The sequence below is a fragment of the Rhinoderma darwinii genome, chromosome 1 (genome assembly GCF_050947455.1).
Source record: "Rhinoderma darwinii isolate aRhiDar2 chromosome 1, aRhiDar2.hap1, whole genome shotgun sequence".
Classification (NCBI taxonomy): Eukaryota; Metazoa; Chordata; class Amphibia; order Anura; family Rhinodermatidae; genus Rhinoderma; species Rhinoderma darwinii.
In genome coordinates, this window is record NC_134687.1 from 250,865,917 (window position 1) to 250,880,007 (window position 14,091).

Sequence of the window (14,091 nt, forward strand, 5' to 3'; positions counted from 1 at the left end):
CACTGCGGCTCGTACTGCCGGGGAGGAGCAGCAGCACACGATCTTCTTACTGTAGCCATTCCTTTCCCTTGCACAGGTCACAAGGAAGAGGCAAACAGCAAGAAGTGAGCTGATTGGGTGGACAGCACAGTGGGCGGAGCTGGGTCTCGGAAAATTATTGATAGATGAATCCACCCATCTTACAACACCCTCTTGTTCCCCCTCCACGCTATGACTCTCTGACAATCGAGCTGCCACCGGGTCTCTTTTGTACCCCAGCAGTGACCAGCAATGCAGAGAAATCATTGCAGCGCTAGTGTGGTGAGGGGGGCCTTCGGGCCCCCCTAGCTACGGGGCCCGGTCGCAGTTGCGACCGCTGCGACCCCTATAGCTACGCCACTGCTTTTACTTTTCAACACGCCCAGTTGTACTTTTGCAAGCCTCATTTGCATAAATACGAAAATGGTCATAACTTGGCCAAAAATGCTCGTTTTTTAAAAATAAAAACGTTACTATAATCTACATTGCAACGCCGATCTGCTGCAATAGCAGATAGGGGTTGCAAAATCTGGTGACAGAGCCTCTTTAAAGGGAACCTGTCACCAGCATTTCACCTATTAAACCAGCACTACCGAGTGGTAGTGGGTGAAAAATCATTTCTATATAACCTATAATTGTCTTCTTAGTCGGCTCTGTAGCTTTAGTATTCAGTTTTTTAGTGTTCCACACTGTATGCTAATGAGCATAAAAGAGTCAGATCTTCATTTGAAAAGAGTCAAATCTTCATTTGAAAAGAGTCATATCTTCATTCCTCGCCTCCTTACTTTTGGTGGACAGCTCCTCGCCTTTACCCAGCATACTAAATCCCGCGCTTGTGCATTGATGTTCTCTTCTGGTGTGTGCGCACAAAGGAACACCGGATTATTACGATAAAAGGCGCAAAATGTTTGCAGACCGTTATTTGCAGTCGGAGGAGGAGTTTAGGAGAGGGGATAACGGCAATGAACTTTTGATAGCAGCGGCCAGTGAGGGATAAGTAAAGTTCAATAGGTGAAATGCTGGTGACAGGTTCCCTTTAAGTTCTAGCTAGTACCAGTGTGGGAGACTGTCTGGGAATCCGTGGTGCGGTTGACTTTTTATTATGTCGTTTAGATTTTTGTTTCACAATTGATTAAAAAGGAGTATGGATTGAAACATTTAATGTCAATGGCCATTCTAAGCTGAATGTGCCTGCTCTCGTCAGATCTCAGCAGTTACACTGCTTAAGGCCTCGCTAGTACTAGTGTGGGAGACTGTCTGGGAATCCGTGGTGCGGTTGACTTTTTATTATGTCGTTTAGATTTTTGTTTCACAATTGATTAAAAAGGAGTATGGATTGAAACATTTAATGTCAATGGCCATTCTAAGCTGAATGTGCCTGCTCTCGTCAGATCTCGGAAGTTACACAGCTTAAGTTCTAGCTAGTACCAGTGTGGGAGACTGTCTGGGAATCCGTGGTGCGGTTGACTTTTTATTATGTCGTTTAGATTTTGTTTCACAATCGATTAAAAAGGACTATGGATTAAAGCATTTGATTTCAATGGCCATTCTAAGCTGAATGTGCATGTTCTTGTCAGATTGCAGAAGTTACACAGCTTAAGGCCTCGCTAGTACCAGTGTGGGAGACTGTCTGGGAATCCGTGGCCCTTTTTTTTTGGCAGATGCCTGCCGGAGTTCTTCCATACATGGATGTAAAAGCAACAAGCAATGGCTTTTCACAAGCCCTCCAAAAATTGACCCTTTTTATTGGCAGATGCCTGCCGGGGTTCTTCCATACATGGATGTAAAAGCAACAAGCAATGGCTTTTCACAAGCCCTCCAAAAATTGACCCTTTTTTTTGGCAGATGCCTGCCGGGGTTCTTCCATACATGGATGTAAAAGCAACAAGCAATGGCTTTTCACAAGCCCTCCAAAAATTTACCCTTTTTTTTGGCAGATGCCTGCCGGGGTTCTTCCATACATGGATGTAAAAGCAACAAGCAATGGCTTTTCACAAGCCCTCCAAAAATTTACCCTTTTTATTGGCAGATGCCTGCCGGGGTTCTTCCATACATGGATGTAAAAGCAACAAGCAATGGCTTTTCACAAGCCCTCCAAAAATTGACCCTTTTTTTTGGCAGATGCCTGCCGGGGTTCTTCCATACATGGATGTAAAAGCAACAAGCAATGGCTTTTCACAAGCCCTCCAAAAATTTACCCTTTTTTTTTGGCAGATGCCTGCCGGGGTTCTTCCATACATGGATGTAAAAGCAACAAGCAATGGCTTTTCACAAGCCCTCCAAAAATTTACCCTTTTTATTGGCAGATGCCTGCCGGGGTTCTTCCATACATGGATGTAAAAGCAACAAGCAATGGCTTTTGATAAGCCCTCCAAAAATTGACCCTTTTTATTGGCAGATGCCTGCCGGGGTTCTTCCATACATGGATGTAAAAGCAACAAGCAATGGCTTTTGACAAGCCCTCCAAAAATTTACCCTTTTTATTGGCAAGGGTGAGTAGTAGCAGCACATTAATAGACACTGGACAGTTACAGGACAAAGCACTGTAGTGGGGCAAGCCTCAGGCCTGCTTGTAGCAGACGGGCGGCACTGGAGGTGTATTGGTGGTAGTAGAGGTAGCCAACACAGACAGCAAGGGTGGTAGTAGTAGTAGCAGCAGCACATTAAAAAAAGAGACTGGACGACAGTCACAGGACAAAGCCCTGTGGTGGGGCAGGCCTCAAGCCTGTTTGTAGCAGACGGGCGGCAGTGGAGGTGTGTTGGTGGTAGTAGAGGTAGCCAACACAGACAGCAAGGGTGGTAGTAGTAGTAGTAGCAGCAGCAGCACATTAAAAAAAGAGACTGGACGACAGTCACAGGACAAAGCCCTGTGGTGGGGCAGGCCTCATGCCTACTTGTAGCAGATGGGCGGCAGTAAAGGTGTATTGGTGGTAGTAGAGGTAGCCAACACAGACAGCAAGGGTGGTAGTAGTAGTAGCAGCAGCACATTAAAAAAAGAGACTGGACGACAGTCACAGGACAAAGCCCTGTGGTGGGGCAGGCCTCAGGCCTGCTTGTAGCAGACGGGCTTCAGTGGAGGTGTATTGGTGGTAGTAGAGGTAGCCAACACAGACAGCAAGGGTGGTAGTAGTAGTAGCAGCAGCACATTAAAAAAAGAGACTGGACGACAGTCACAGGACAAAGCCCTGTGGTGGGGCAGGACTCAGGCCTGCTTGTAGCAGACGGGCGGCAGTGGAGGTGTATTGGTGGTAGTAGAGGTAGCCAACACAGACAGCAAGGGTGGTAGTAGTAGTAGCAGCACATTAAAAAAAGAGACTGGACGACAGTCACAGGACAAAGCCCTGTGGTGGGACAGGCCTCAGGCCTGCTTGTAGCAGACGGCAGTGGAGGTGTATTGGTGGCAGTAGAGGTAGCCAACACAGACAGCAAGGGTGGTAGTAGTAGTAGCAGCAGCACATTAAAAAAAAGAGACTGGACGACAGTCACAGGACAAAGCCCTGTGGTGGGGCAGGCCTGCTTGTAGCAGACGGCAGTGGAGGTGTATTGGTGGTAGTAGAGGTAGCCAACACAGACAGCAAGGGTGGTAGTAGTAGTAGCAGCAGCACATTAAAAAAAGAGTGGACAGGACAGAATCCCGTAGTAGCAGGCGGCAGTAGCAGGCGGCAGCGGCAGCAGCAGCAGCAATGTCAGATCTAATCAGTGGCATCAGGCACAGGGGTTTTAAAATCCTCACCGATCCACGCTTGATTCATTTTCAGAAACGTGAGATTTTCCAAGCTGTTGGCGGACAATCTTGTTCGCTTAGGGGTGACGAATCCCCCTGCCGCGCTGAATACCCTCTCTGACGCTACACTGGAGGGTGGACAAGACAGTACACCCATGGCAAACTGGGCCAGTTCTTGCCAATGATCCAATCTGCTGACCCAGAAGTCCATGGGGTCTGGGATCAGCATTTCTGATGGAGAAAGGGCACAGTCCAGGTACGAGTGAACCTGGTTGTTTAGGTGCTGCACCTGGTGATGGTGAACATCCCTTTGGTGACTACGATGTGTGTTAGGTCGGGGTATTGGATGTAAAAATGTTGTCATCATATTTTCCAAACTGAATTGGCTGCTGCTGCTGCCGCAGCTGCCGCCTATTGCCGAGGTAGCTCTGCCAGAGGCGGTGGAACGATGAGACAGTGGGGAGCGGAGAGTGGCCCCCCGGTCAGACATGCTTGTAGCAGGTGTTTGCCGTTTGAAAGCCGTGACAAGCTGGCTGCATAGCTTCTCTCGATAATAAGCCAATTTTGCCTCCCTCTCGGAAAGGCGCAAAAAACTCCCCCATTCTGGCTTTATACCAAGGGTCTAAAAGTGTGGCTATCCAGTACTCATCTCTTTGCTCCATGCTAACAATACGACAGTCAGCGCGCAAGTAACGAAGCATACAGCTCGCCATCCCTGCCAGCGTTTCAGAGGGCCCGGTTGGTTCCATCTCCGCCCCATACTACCATGGTTGTCCATCATCAAGGTCGTCGTCAGACTCGTCATCACCACCATCACTGTCATGTTGTGCGGCTGCCTCATCCCCTATCCCTTCCTGTGATTCCATCTCCAAATCCAGCTCCTCTTCAGGTCCTGTTTCCTCATCCTCCTCCTCCTCAACATCCATAGCCAGATGTGATCCTTCCTCCATCCTTTGCTGAATCATCGCTGTGAGCGTTTGCTCCATAATGAATGTCAGCAGCATAACATCGTTCATTCCGCTAGCGTCACGGCTCACAAATCGTGTGGCCTCTTCAAAGGGCCTCAAAACGCGACATGCGTCTCTAACCAGCTGCCAGTGCCTGAGCTCGAAATTACACTGGCTCCAAACGCTGCCCGTCTGCTGCATCAGGAAATCATTCACGGCTTTCCGCTGTTCGTACAGACGGTCCAACATGTGCAGGGTGGAATTCCAGCGTGTTGGAACGTCGCAAATCAGTCTGTGTTCTGGGAGATTGTTTTGACGCTGCAAGTCCAGGAGGGCGTGCTTAAATGCATACGAACGTCTAAAGCGAACGCAAACCCTCCTGGACATGGCCAGCACACCCTTCAAATCAACATATGACTTTAAGAAGCGTGTTATGACCAGATTGATCACATGTGCCATGCAAGGAGCGTGTGTCAGGTGACCTAGACGCAGTGCAGCCACAACGTTCTTGCCGTTATCAGAGACAACATTGCCCAGTGTGAGTTTCAGAGGAGACAGCCAGCGTGCGATTTCCTCCTTGATGCACAGCAGCAGCTCCTGCCCTGTGTGTTTTTTCTCGCCCAGGCTCAGCAGGTGTAAGACAGCGTTGTCAACAACAGATAATGTGCCTAAGCACAAGAGTCCCAATTTCCCAACCACTGTTTAGATTGTATCAATTAAAATATAACTTTTATTAGTGTATCTAAATAAAGGACATACAACAAGCAGAGGTTAAAATTGTTTTCAAAAGACGGCCAGCATATCATTGGAAGTCAAATGAGTGTAGATAGCACATCGCTACAAACAGTGTGACAGGCTCATTCTGCAGCTGCAGACTGCCGTTTATTCATGCAGTCACACTGAAGTGAGAAGGATCGCTCAGCCGTCAGTGAATTTTAAAATGGCGATAGCCCCCCCGACATGTTTCGCTGCACAAGCAGCGTCCTCAGGGGATAATTCGGGGCTACAGTAATGTCGGCTAGGTATTCGCCACCTAGGCTGAGCGCACGCCATCAATTGCTTGAAGCCGGCGGAGTCGACCAGGTGGTACGGCAGCGACTGCACCACCAACAACTTAGCCAGGTGTGAATTAAGCCGCACGACAAGTGGATGACTGGGTATATATTGTTGCTTATTGGACAACGATTCCGTAATGGATAACTGACAGGACGTAGGAGGAGCACTAGATCACAGTGATGATGATGATGACAACGACATGGTGGATAAGGCCTGGCTACTACTTAGATGACAGGGACTCGGAGCAGCAGCAGCAGCAGCTGCAGAGGGGTCTTCATTAGATGTACATGATGATGGTGGGGCATGTCGATTGTCCCACATGGCCTTGTGATGCTGCTCCATGTGTTTACGTAGAGCGGTAGTTCCTACATTGCTGCCCTGCCCACACCTTACTTTCTGCTTGCAGATATGGCACTGTGCCATGTTTTCGTCCTCCGGGAAGGTACAGAAAAATTGCCACACAGCAGAGTACCGTAAAGAGGTAGTACCACGTCCACCACCACCCGAGCTTGCCCCTTGTCTGGCAGGCTTTTTCGGGAGCCTACACCAGCATCAGTGTCGCCGTCACCGGCTCCTGAGCTGACCCTACCGCTGCAACGTTTTGCAGATTGACTTCTGCCCCTACCTCGGCTTGGCTGTTTATCACGGCCAGTGCCGCCACTACTACCCTCCTCCTCTGACGCCGTCATCACCTCGTCACCTGGTTCCCACGTCCTGTCTAAAACAACATCATCATCATAGCCTTCCTCATCATCCCCGCCACTTCTGTCACTGTGTTGTAAATGTGATGTGACATCATGGCGGGCTCCATGCCCCCCCTCATTACTGCGTCTGCCACCATGGCTACCACCACCAACACCCCCACTACCGCAGCTATGCGTCTCGGACACCGCTTCCACCTCCACCACCGCCGCAACACACTCCGTTGGCTGACTCGCGGAAAACAAATCATCATCATCACTATGTTGTTCAGTATCTTCCTTCGCACCCGAGGAGATGTCTCTTAGGACTCTCAGGAAAGATGGCTTCCCGCTAGGAAGGGGGAGCGAAGACATAGATGATGGAATGGAAACGCTAGAAATACCTATATTACTACTGTCACTGTGCCAACGAACTGTAGAGGATCTGGAATCCAACGAAACCTGGCTTGAAGCCAGATCGTCAGAGTCTTCCTGCTGAGATGACCGCGAGCCAGCCAACCAGTCCACAATGGCCGTATTGTCTAAAGTAACCCGCCCACCGGAGGAGATGGACAAGTCTGGCTTGCTGATACTGCTACTACTACCAGCAGGAACATGGCAGCTGCTACTAGTGGAAATGGGCACATGTCTTGTGCCACAAATGCTGGTACTGGGTCTGGCACCAACAGATCCAACATTTGGACTGGAAGAGGAGACGGCATGGGTGTTTTTTCCTCTACCCCGTCCTTTCACAACCTTTTTTTTCCCAGACATTTCACTGATGGAGTGCAGCAAGTTGAATCAAAACCTGGGGGATGAGCCCCTTCTAAAAGCGTATTCACACTGACACTGGCTTAGCAAATGGCAATGAATGATAATTTCTATCAGCCACGCCGCGGTGCACTCAGGGAATGCTGGGCCTTGTAGTACTACTACTACTACAAAGGCTGCCTGTATTGCAAGTTGTATTGTTATTTGTTTGTTATGTTAACGGCCGGGGATGAGCCCCTTCTAAAAGCGTATTCACACACTGACACTGGCTTGGCAAATGGCAATGAATGAGAATTTCTATCAGCCACGCTACAGTGCACTCAGGGAATGCTGGGCCTTGTAGTACTACTACGTCTACTACAAAGGCTGCCTGTATTGCAAGTTGGATTGTTATTTGTTTGTTATGTTAACGGCCGGGGATGAGCCCCTTCTAAAAGCGTATTGACACACTGACACTGGCTTGGCAAATAGCAATGAATGAGAATTTCTATCAGCCACGCCGCAGTGCACTCAGGGAATGCTGGGCCTTGTAGTACTTCTACCACTACTACTACTACTACTACAAAGGCTGCCTGTATTGCAAGTTGTATTGTTATTTGTTTGTTATGTTAACGGCCGGGGATGAGCCCATTCTAAAAGCGTATTTACACACTGACACTGGCTTGGCAAATGGCAATGAATGAGAATTTCTATCAGCCACGCTGCAGTGCACTCAGGGAATGCTGGGCCTTGTAGTACTACTACGTCTACTACAAAGGATGCCTGTATTGCAAGTTGTATTGTTATTTGTTTGTTATGTTAACGGCCGGGGATGAGCCCCTTCTAAAAGCGTATTCACACACTGACACTGGCTTGGCAAACGGCAATGAATGAGAATTTCTATCAGCCACGCTGCAGTGCACTCAGGGAATGCTGGGCCTTGTAGTAGTACTACTACGTCTACTACAAAGGCTGCCTGTATTGCAAGTTGGATTGTTATTTGTTTGTTATGTTAACGGCCGGGGATGAGCCCCTTCTAAAAGCGTATTCACACACTGACACTGGCTTGGCAAATGGCAATGAATGAGAATTTCTATCAGCCACGCTGCAGTGCACTCAGGAAATGCTGGGTCTTGTAGTACTACTACGTCTACTACAAAGGCTGCCTGTATTGCAAGTTGTATTGTTATTTGTTTGTTATGTTAACGGCCGGGGATGAGCCCCTTCTAAAAGCATATTCACACACTGACACTGGCTTGGCAAACGGCAATGAATGAGAATTTCTATCAGCCACGCTGCAGTGCACTCAGGGAATGCTGGGCCTTGTAGTACTACTACTACTACTACTACTACAAAGGCTGCCTGTATTGCAAGTTGTATTGTTATTTGTTTGTTATGTTAACGGCCGGGGATGAGCCCCTTCTAAAAGCGTATTCACACACTGACACTTGCTTGGCAAATGGCAATGAATGAGAATTTCTATCAGCCACGCCGCGGTGCACTCAGGGAATGCTGGGCGTTGTAGTACTACTACAAAGGCTGCCTGTATTGCAAGTTGGATGCAACGGGGATGAGCCCCTTATAAAAGCGTATTCACACACTGGCTGAGTAGTGAGTAGTGGATGAGCCCATTCGATTGCTGGATTCCTGCCTTTTAGATTCCGAAAGCTTTCCCTTACTGCACAGAGATGCTATCTCTACAGCTCCTGTCTGTAAAATGGCCACTGAGCTCCGTGCATAGGCTTTTATTGCAGGCTTGAGCCCGCCCCTATGCTGCCTCCCGATTGGCTGGGAGAGCCGTTTGCAAGGCATTATGGGGTAGCCTGATGTCAGGTGATCTTGTGAAATCCTCCATTTTAGATGTAACATATGGCAGGCGCCAAAATGTAGCCGGGTTCGGACAAAACGGGTTCGGCCAAACACGGTGAAGTTCGGATTCGCTGCGAACCGAACTTTTCCGGAAGTTCGGACTGAAACCGGGTTCGGCTGTCCCGGTTCGCTCATCTCTAACTATGGATTAAAGCATTTAATGTCAATGGCCATTCTAAGCTGAATGTGTCTGTTCTCATCAGATCGTAGAAGTTACACAGCTTAAGGCCTCGCTAGTACCTGTGTGGGAGACTGTCTGGGAATCCGTTGTGATGTTGACCTGTTGTTATGCTGTTTAGAATTTGTTTCACAATCGATTAAAAATAGACTAAAGCTTTAAAAGTTAATGGCCATTCTAAGCTGAAATGTGCCTTTTCTCGTCAAATCGCAGATGAATAACACTTTAAGACCTCGCTAGTACCAGTGTTTGAGACTGTCTGGGAATCCGTGGTGGGGTTGACTTTTTATTATGTCGTTTAGATTTTGTTTCACAATCGATTAAAAAGGACTATGGATTTAAGAATTTAATGTCAATGGCTATTCTTAGCTGAATGTGCCTGCTCTCGTCAGATCGCAGCAGTTACACAGCTTAAGGCCTCGCTAGTCCCAGTGTGGGAGACTGTCTGGGAATCCGTGGTGCGGTTGACTTTTTATTATGTTTTTTAGATTTTGTTTCACAATCGATTAAAAAGGACTATGGATTAAAGCATTTAATGTCAATGGCCATTCTAAGCTGAATGTGCCTTCTCTCGTCAGAGCGCAGAAGATACACAGCCTAAGGCCTCGCTAGTACTAGTGTGGGAGACTGTCTGGGAATCTGTGGTGCGGTAGACTTTTTATTATGTCGTTTAGATTTTGTTTTACAATAGATTAAAAAGGACTATGGATTAAAGCATTTATTGTCAATGGCCATTCTAAGCTGAATGTGCCTACTCTCGTCAGATCGCAGAGGTTACAAAGCCTAAGGCCTCACTAGTACCAGTGTGGGAGAATTTCTGGGAATCCGTGGTGTGGTTGTCTTTTTATTATGTCGTTTAGATTTTGTTTCACAATCGATTAAAAAGGACTATGGATTAAAGCATTTAATGTCAATGGCCATTCTAAGCTGAATGTGTCTGCTCTCGTCAGATCGCGGAAGTTACACAGCTTAAGGCCTCACTAGTACCAGTGTACGAGACTGTCTGGAAATCCGTAGTGCGGGAGACATGTTATTATGTCGTTTAGATTTTGTTTCACAATCGATTAAAAAGGACTATGGATTTAAGAATTTAATGTCAATGGCTATTCTTAGCTGAATGTGTCTGTTCTCGTCAGATCGCAGCAGTTACACAGCTTAAAGAGGCTCTGTCACCAGATTTTGCAACCCCTATCTGCTATTGCAGCAGATAGGCGCTGCAATGTAGATTACAGTAACGTTTTTATTTTTTAAAAACGAGCATTTTTGGCCAAGTTATGACCATTTTTGTAATTATGCAAATGAGCCTTGCAAAAGTTCGACTTACCTGCAAACGCTGATGCTGCTGCAGAATCAACTGTAGCCTCTGGTGCCGATGTGGCCGTCACGATGCAGGACCTGTGAGTGACGTCACAGATCTGCACTGTCAGAAGCTGGGCGTTCTGAAGAGAAGAGGATGTTACTTCTCTTCAGAGCGCCCAGCTAGTAAAAGTATTAAAAACGCCCCGATGTACGCACATAATACACGCCCACTTGGACTTTTACTTTTAAACACACCCACTTGGATTTTTGCAAGCCTCATTTGCATAACTACAAAAATGGTCATAACTTGGCCAAAAATGCTCGTTTTTTAAAAATAAAAACGTTACTGTAATCTACATTGCAGCGCCTATCTGCTGCAATAGCAGATAGGGGTTGCAAAATCTGCTGACAGAGCCTCTTTAAGGCCTCGCTAGTACCTGTGTGGGAGACTGTCTGGGAATACGTGGTGTGGATGACTTTTTATTATGTCGTTTACATTTTGTTTCACAATCGATTAAATAGGACTATGGATTAAAACATTTAATGTCAACGGCCATTATAAGCTGAATGTTCGTGCTCACGTCAAGTTACACAGCTTAAGCCCTCGCTAGTACCTGTGTGGGAGACTGTCTGGGAATCAGTGGTGTGGTTGACTTTTTATTATGTCGTTTAGATTTTGTTTCACAATCGATTAAAAAGAACTATGGATTAAAGCATTTAATGTTAATGGCCATTCTAAGCTGAATGTGCCTGCTCTCGTCAAGTTACACAGTATAAGGCCTTGCTAGTACCAGTGTGGGAGACTGCCTGGGAATCTGTGGTGCGGTTGCCTTTTTATTATGTCGTTTAGATTTTGTTTCACAATCGATTAAAAAGGACTATGGATTAAAACATTTAATGTCAATGGTCATTCTAAGCTGAATGTGCCTGCTTTCATCAGATCGCAGAAGTTACACAGCTTAAGGCTTCGCTAGTCCCAGTGTGGGAGACTGTCTGGTATTCAGTGGTGCGGTTGACTATTTATTATGTCGTTTAGATTTTGTTTCACAATCGATTAAAAAGGACTATGGATTAAAACATTTATTGTCAATGGTCATTCTAAGCTGAATGTGCCTGCTTTCGTCAGATCGCATAAGTTACACAGCTTAAGGGGGGATTCACACGAGCGTGTATTCGGTCCGTGCGGGCCGCGTGGTTTTCACGCGGCACGCATGGACCAATACAAGTCTATGGGGCAGTACAGACAGTCCGTGCTTTTTGCGCAGCGTTTGTCTGCTGCGCAAAAAGCGCGACAGGTTCAATAACTCTGCGTATTTCGCGCATCACGCACCCATTGAAGTCAATGGGTGCGTGAAAATCACGCGCACCACACGGAAGCACTTCCGTGGGACGAGCGTGATTCGCGCAACAGCAGTGAAAAGGATGAATGAAAACAGAAAAGCACCACGTGCTTTTCTGTTTCCAAGCATCCAAACGGAGTGTCTTTGCGAGGAGCGAACCCCGACAACCGAGGCAAACTTCACCGGGTTCGGCCAAACTCGTTTTGGCCGAACCCGGCAAAAAAATTTCCGGTCCGCGACGTCGGGAGAGATTCACTGTGCATGGTGCTGAAAGAGTTAAACTGTTTCAGCACCATGGACAGTGACTTGCGATCCCAAAATACATGAACCTGTAAAAAAAAACGAAGTTCTAACTTACCGATTACTCCTGTCTCCTTCCTGCAGTCCGACCTCCCGGGATGACACTTCAGTTCAAGTGACAGCTCCAGCCAATCACAGGCCAAGCACAGGCTGCAGCCAATCACAGGCTGCAGCGGTCACTTGGACTGCCGCGTCTTCCAGGGAGGTGGGGCCCGATGTCAAGAGAGGCGCGTCACCAAGGACGCGTCACCAAGGACGCGTCACCAAGGCAACGGCCGGGAAGTTCTCGGTAAGTAGGAACTTTATCTTTTTTTTTAACAGGTTTTTCGCTGTTGTGTTCGGCATTCACTGTCAAGGGTGCTGAAAGAGTTAGCTCTTTCAGCACCTTGGACAGTGACGGGCGTCGACAAGCCTCATCTCTATGATGCCGGCTGCGCGAAAATCACGCAGCCGCGCATCAGACACGCATGACACACGCAGCTGTCAAATGGTTTTTGCGCTCGCAAAACGCCGCGTTGTTTGCGCGCGCAAAAACGCAACGCTCGTGTGAATCTCCCCTAAGGCTTCGCTAGTACCAGTGGACTATGGATTAAAGCATTTAAAATCGATTAAATTTAATGTCAATGGCCATTCTAAACTGAATGTGCCTGCTCTCGTCAGCTCGCAGTAGTTACACAGCTTAAGGCCTCGCTAGTACCAGTGTGGGAGACTGTCTGGGAATCTGTGGTGCGGTTCACTTTTTATTATGTCGTTTAGATTTTGTTTCACAATCGATTTAAAAGGACTATGGATTAAACCATTTAATGTCAATGGTCATTCTAAGCTGAATGTGCCTGCTTTCGTCAGATCGCAGAAGTTACACAGCTTAAGGCCTCGCTAGTACCAGTGTGGGAGACTGTCTGGGATTCAGTGGGGCGGTTGCCTTTTTATTATGTCGTTTAGATTTTGTTTCACAATCAATTAAAAAGGACTATGGATTAAAGCATTTAAAGTCAATGGCCATTCTGAGCTGAATGTTCCTGCTCTTGTCAGGTCACAGAAGTTACACAGCTTAAGGCCTCGCTAGTACTAGTGTGGGAAACTGTCTGGGAATCCGTGGTGCTGTTGAATTTTTATTATGTCGTTTAGATTTTATTTCACAATCGATTAAAAAGGACTATGGATTAAAGCATTTAATGTCAATGGCAATTCTAAGCTGAATGTGCCTCCTGTCGACAAGTTACACAGTTTAAGGCCTCGCTAGTACCAGTGTGGGAAACTGTCTGGGAATACGTGGTGTGGATGACTTTTTATTATGTCGTTTACATTTTGTTTCACAATCGATTAAATAGGACTATGGATTAAAACATTTAATGTCAACGGCCATTATAAGCTGAATGTTCGTGCTCACGTCAAGTTACACAGCCTAAGCCCTCGCTAGTACCTGTGTGGGAGACTGTCTGGGAATCAGTGGTGTGGTTGACTTTTTATTATGTCGTTTAGATTTTGTTTCACAATCGATTAAAAAGAACTATGGATTAAAGCATTTAATGTTAATGGCCATTCTAAGCTGAATGTGCCTGCTTTCATCAAATCGCAGAAGTTACACAGTTTAAGGCTTCGCTAGTCCCAGTGTGGGAGACTGTCTGGTATTCAGTGGTGCGGTTGACTATTTATTATGTCGTTTAGATTTTGTTTCACAATCGATTAAAAAGGACTATGGATTAAAACATTTATTGTCAATGGTCATTCTAAGCTGAATGTGCCTGCTTTCGTCAGATCGCATAAGTTACACAGCTTAAGGCTTCGCTAGTACCAGTGGACTATGGATTAAAGCATTTAAAATCGATTAAATTTAATGTCAATGGCCATTCTAAACTGAATGTGCCTGCTCTCGTCAGCTCGCAGTAGTTACACAGCTTAAGGCCTCGCTAGTACCAGTGTGGGAGAC

General features: G+C 46.8%; 2 pseudogenes; both read left to right on the top strand.

The window, feature by feature from the left end:
- Positions 1-1,181: 1,181 nt before the first annotated feature.
- Positions 1,182-1,300, top strand: LOC142685705 (5S ribosomal RNA; annotated as a pseudogene).
- Positions 1,301-9,573: 8,273 nt separating this feature from the next.
- Positions 9,574-9,692, top strand: LOC142694296 (5S ribosomal RNA; annotated as a pseudogene).
- The last annotated feature ends 4,399 nt before the right edge of the window (positions 9,693-14,091 follow it).